This window comes from Oncorhynchus masou, chromosome 31, assembly GCF_036934945.1.
Source record: "Oncorhynchus masou masou isolate Uvic2021 chromosome 31, UVic_Omas_1.1, whole genome shotgun sequence".
Classification (NCBI taxonomy): Eukaryota; Metazoa; Chordata; class Actinopteri; order Salmoniformes; family Salmonidae; genus Oncorhynchus; species Oncorhynchus masou.
Genome location: NC_088242.1, coordinates 38,566,863 through 38,573,048, shown reverse-complemented (window position 1 = coordinate 38,573,048; position 6,186 = coordinate 38,566,863).

Sequence of the window (6,186 nt, the reverse complement as noted above, 5' to 3'; positions counted from 1 at the left end):
ATCTGTTTATTACTACATTTATCTTTGATGTTAATATTTCCAATTAATATATTTTCATGTACATTGTAGTTACTTACATCAACCACAGAGGAATTTAAAAGAGATACAACCCCCCTTGGAATCATATCAAAAACAATTGCATATTCCTTTATTGGAATTTTAAACTTATCAAGATTTCAAACCAGTTAAGAGAAAAAGAGAGACTTATTTTTAAATTATAAATCTTTGTTGTTCCATGTAGACTAACATCCAAGCTAAAATTGCCTGCTTATGGAATTTTGCCAACTTGACTGGGATTTTATCCACATCAAAATTACATTGAAGCAAAAATTCTAAACCATCAACAGAGTCAAATAAATACTTAGAGAAGACATTCCAAATACTGTTCTGGTTCTTAACATACTTCAGAATCCAATTTATTTTAAAAGTATTATTTAGAGTATTGAAATCTAAAACCTCAAGACCTCCTTGTTCTTGGGTATTAGTGAGAATATATTTTCGTAGATAGTGAGGCTTGTTCCTCCAAATAAAATGATAAATAATCTTATCTAAGTCCTTTACAATTTTAGGGGATAATTCAAGTGATAACGAGACATAAACTGATCTGGATAACCCTTCAGCTTTGGATAATAAAACCCGACCGTATAACGAAATATCTCTCATCAACCAGAGGTTCAATTTCTTCTTTGTTTTCTCAATGGAGTTAAAGTTCAATTCACTCCTTTGTCTTTCATCCTTGCATATAACAATTCCAAGATAAGTAACCTTATCTTTAATTGGGATACCATATACTTCCTGTAAAACACAATCCTTGTGTGGAAATAAGACTGACTTATTGATATTCATTTTCAAACCCGAAACTAAGAAAAAGTCAGGAAAACTAAGGAAAAGTCTTCAATACAGTAATGCTTTAGAAACCTCATTCCTGTCTCTTAAAAATATGGTGGTATTGTCAGCCAGTTGACATAGTTTAAATTCATTGCCAAGTGCTGAAACACCTTGAAAATGTCCTTTCTTGATATGTAGAGCCCTAATTTCAGTAACCAATAAAAATAAAAATGTGCAGCCCTGCCTAATGCCCCGGCCAATATCAAATCTTTGGGATGTCCCGTGAGCTAGTTTTACAGCGCTAGTACAACCACTATATAAAGTTTGGACTGCTTTCAGAAAATAGTCTCCAAACCCCAAAAAACGTATTGCTTTGAACATAAACTCATGTTCTACAGTGTCAAAAGCTTTATAAAAATCAACAAACATAAGAAAACTATCATCAAGGATGAGGTCATTATAGTCAATCATATCTAAGATAAACCTGATGTTATTACTAATGGGTCGACCATGCATAAAACCAGATTGTTCTTCATCAATTATATGATGCAAGCATTGTTTCACCTTCTTAGCAAATACAAGGGCAAATAATTTCCCATCATTATTCAACAGGCTAATGGGTCCCAGTTGTCTATATAAAGAGTATCCTTATGAGGTTTGGGAATCAAAGTAATTACACCTTGCTTTAAGGAAGCCGGTAACACTCCTTTTTCTATCATTTCTTGAAACATAGCAAGAATGAAAGGAATCAATTTATCATTGAATGATTTATAAAACTCGCTTATTAAACCATAATTTCCAGGGGACCTATTTTCCTCAAAGCTACAGTCTTTTATCTCAATTTCAGATAACTCATCATCACAAAAATCCCTGAAATCATTATCTATCTTCTTAGCAATGTTGGCTACATTGTCTAAGAAAATATCCATATTGGAAGTTGACTGGGCTAATGTATACAGATTCTGATAAAACTGGGCAACATGCTGAGAGATTTCTGTTGGATTTTCATTGGGAGTATTATTAATCATTCATTTAAATATGGAAGTCTTTTCGCCTGCCTATTAAGGAAATATTTTGTATTTTTCTCTCCCTCTTCCATCCATTTTCGTCTTGATCCTACAAACGCTCCCTGGGCCTTTTCCTCGTAGATACAGTCTAACTTTATTTGCAATGATGATAGCTCCAGTAATCCCTGATTAGTTAGTTCAGTTTTTTTAGAATAATCCATATTTCCCTTTATGATGTCATTCTTTCTCTCTCTTGGCACGAGCAATTTCTTTCCCCATTGGAAATAGCCAAAAGCCTTCAAATTTCATTAGCACCCAGTAACTTCCAAAAGAATTCATAACACAGGCACAATTCCAGTATTTATCAATAATTCCTGCTACTTCCTTCTTAAATACTTCATTCTCTAGTAAAGTCTTGTTCATTTTCCAGTAACCTTAAGTAACAATTTTTGTTGACAAACCATGGATATTTATCATTATTGATATCCCTTTGTGGTCTGTTAAAATCGATGTTTCAATCGAGACTGTATCAACCTTGTCAGCCATATCTTCCGAAATCAATACGTGATTGTATAGATACATCTTTGGTACTCCATGTAAACAATCTTATCTGGGTTCTTATGTCTTCATATATCTAGAACATCTAACCTTGGACTTATATTCCTTATCTCACAAACATAATTCCTATCCTTAGGAGGCCATCTATCTAGATTATCATGTAATACTGTATTAAAATCTCCACCCAATATTACTTTGGCCAATGGAAATTTAGACATAATTTTACTTATTTTCCTCTCAATGTCTCTAAATAAAATTTCGTTACTTGACTTGTTATTGGAAGCATAAGTATTTACAACAATTAATTGAATGTGGTTGACATCTACCAATAGTATAATCCATCTCCCTGTATTATCTGCTTCATGACTCAATATATGACCCTTAAAGTTGCCTTTTAAAATAGCGACACCTGCTGACCGATTAGTACCAAATGAAAACCAAATATCATTCGCAGTATCTGTGGAACAGTATCTGTGGAACAGGCACTCTTACCCTTACAGTACACAAATAAAGATTTCCTTTTCAAAATATTACGGATTCCCCTGGCACTAATAGAAAATATATTAAACTTGTATACATTCACATGAATCGAGTCCTCACAAAAAGAAAAGTTCTTACTAGTTGCAAATAAAAACAGTCCTTTGCACCATGCAAGTGGTTGACCTAAACTATATATATATATTTTTTATACAATTGAAAATAACATTGTTCCATAGATTGGAAAATCAAATAGCCATCAAGCGAACATTAAATGTCAGTGTGAATTTCCCTGTCATAAAAAATAATTAAGAGGCTTCTCTGTCTTCCACTCGTTACCTGTATTAATGGCACTTGTTTGAACTTGTTATCAGTATAAAAGACACCTGTCCACAACCTCAAACAGTCACACTCCAAACTCCACTATGGCCAAGACCAAAGAGCTGTCAAAGGACACCAGAAACAAAATTGTAGACCTACACCAGGCTGGCTGCAATAGGTAAGCAGCTTGGTTTAAAGAAATCAACTGTGGGAGCAATTATTAGGAAATGGAAGACATACAAGACCACTGATAATCTCCCTCGATCTGGGCTTCACGCAAGATCTCACCCCGTGGGGTCAAAATGATCACAAGAACGGTGAGCAAAAATCCCAGGACCACACGGGGGGACCTAGTGAATGACCTGCAGAGAGCTGGGACCAAAGTAACAAAGCCTACCATCAGTAACACACTACGCCGCCAGGGACTCAAGTCCAGCAGTGCCAGACGTGTCCCCCTGCTTAAGCCAGTACATGTCCAGGCCCGTCTGAAGTTTGCTAGAGAGCATTTGGATGATCCAGAAGAAGATTGGGAGAATTTCATCTGACCATATGACACCAAAATAGAACATTTTGGTAGAAACTCAACTTGTCGTGTTTGGAGGACAAAGAATGCTGAGTTGCATCCAAAGAAAACCATACCTACTGTGAAGCATGGAGGTGAAAACATCATGCTTTGGGGCTGTTTTTCTGCAAAGGGACCAGGACGACTGATCCATGTAAAGGAAAGAATGGATGTGAACATGTATCAGGAGGTTTTGAGTGAAAACCTCCTTCCATCAGCAAGGGCATTGAAGATGAAACGTGGCTGGGTCTTTCAGCATGACAACGATCCCAAACACAACACCCGGGCAACGAAGGAGTGGCTTCGTAAGAAGCATTTCTAGGTCCTGGAGTGGCCTAGCCAGTCTCCAGATCTCAACCCATAGAAGATCTTTGGAGGGAGTTGAAAGTCCGTGTTGCCCAGCAACAGTCCCAAAACATCACTGCTCTAAAAGAGATCTGCATGGAGGAATGGGCCAAAATACCAGCAACAGTGTGTGAAAACCTTGTGAAGACTTACAGAAAACGTTTGACCTCTGTCATTGCCAACAAAGGGTATATAACGAAGTATTGAGATAAACTTTTGTAATTGACCAAATACTTACTTTCCACCATAATTTGCAAATAAATTCATTAAGAATCCTACAAAGTGATTTTCTGGATTTCTTTCCTCATTTTGTCTGTCATAGTAGAAGTGTACCTATGATGAAAATTACAGGCCTCTCTCATCTTTTTAAGTGGGAGAACTTGCACAATTGTTGGCTGACTAAATACGTTTTTGCCCTACTGTATATATATACAGTGCCTTGCGAAAGTATTCGGCCCCCTTGAACTTTGCGACCTTTTGCCACATTTCAGGCTTCAAACATAAAGATATAAAACTGTATTTTTTTGTGAAGAATCAACAACAAGTGGGACACAATCATGAAGTGGAATGACATTTATTGGATACTTCAAACTTTTTTAACAAATCAAAAACTGAAAAATTGGGCGTGCAAAATTATTCAGCCCCCTTAAGTTAATACTTTGTAGCGCCACCTTTTGATGCGATTACAGCTGTAAGTCGCTTGGGGTATGTCTCTATCAGTTTTGCACATCAAGAGACTGAAATCTTTTCCCATTCCTCCATGCAAAACAGCTCGAGCTCAGTGAGGTTGGATGGAGAGCATTTGTGAACAGCAGTTTTCAGTTCTTTCCACAGATTCTAGATTGGATTCAGGTCTGGACTGACTTGGCCATTCTAACACCTGGATATGTTTATTTTAGCCGTGAGGATGCGGACAATATTGTCCTGTAGCTGGCTTATTGATGGTGCACTTCTCAGCTTCTTTGGAAGTTGCCACTTGGTTGGGGTATTCGGTATGGATCACATTCGCCCCCCTTTTTTACACTGCAAGCATATGATTGAGTTTCAACAATGCCTCTTTTCTCCTTGGAAGTTTCAACATCCATTATCTCAGCAACAGTTTGGTCATGTCCTGATTACATGCTACTAGCTATGAAGATGTTAGCAGGCTAACTTAACTACACACGCTGAAACTTTTTGATAGCTAGCTTGTCCGTTGGAAATCGTCAAAAATATATTTCAATGGTTTGATTAATTACAAAATTATTCAAAATAGCTACATTGTATGGTTAGATTTCATTTTTTTGTGAAAAAACAAACAAATTGCAACTGCAGTCTAAATCTATAAACTTTGTGAGAAAACCCTAAAATTGTTCCTCACCCACTCATGCCGCCATCTTGAGCCCCCGCTGAGTTGGGCCTCTCTCACTGCAGTCAAACCATCGTGACACTCCAATCACATGATCTTGGACCCATTGCATCTTTAAGTGCTAAAATGTCACATTTTGCAATACAGCTTTTGTGAATTGGAAAATGAGACTATAGAGCATTTATTTTGAGATTGTTTACATAGCGAAATATTTTGGACAGATATGAAAATATATATTAGTGATAAAATGGTAAACCTGTAAGCAATACCAAATTTGATGTTCCTTTTTATTTTACATACACACAGTGACTGCCAATAGTGTAAATTTACTCATTTCATTGCGAAGTTCATGGGTAAACAACTATTTCAATATTTTTATAATCGATTTACAACATTATATAACATCCCAAAAATATATAAATACCAAATTATCAAAGAAGTGTCTACAGTGTTTGTAAAAATGTAACTTGTCTAAAGCATAACTTTTTTTGTTTCTGGATTTATTTTATGTATTTTTTTGTTATTTGTGATATCTGTATATTGTTTTGTACAATGTTCGAGTAATGCAATAAAAAAAATAAACGGATCACATTTTTATGAAGTTCATGCAATCGACAAATAGGTGCACGTCGGCTATAGTACTGTTTGTCCCTCTTGATGCGCCGTAGCCTGTTTAGACTTCCTCAAAATAGTCCGAATTCATTGTTTTTGTCTAGGAGGTTTTAGTCGCCCAATTTTAC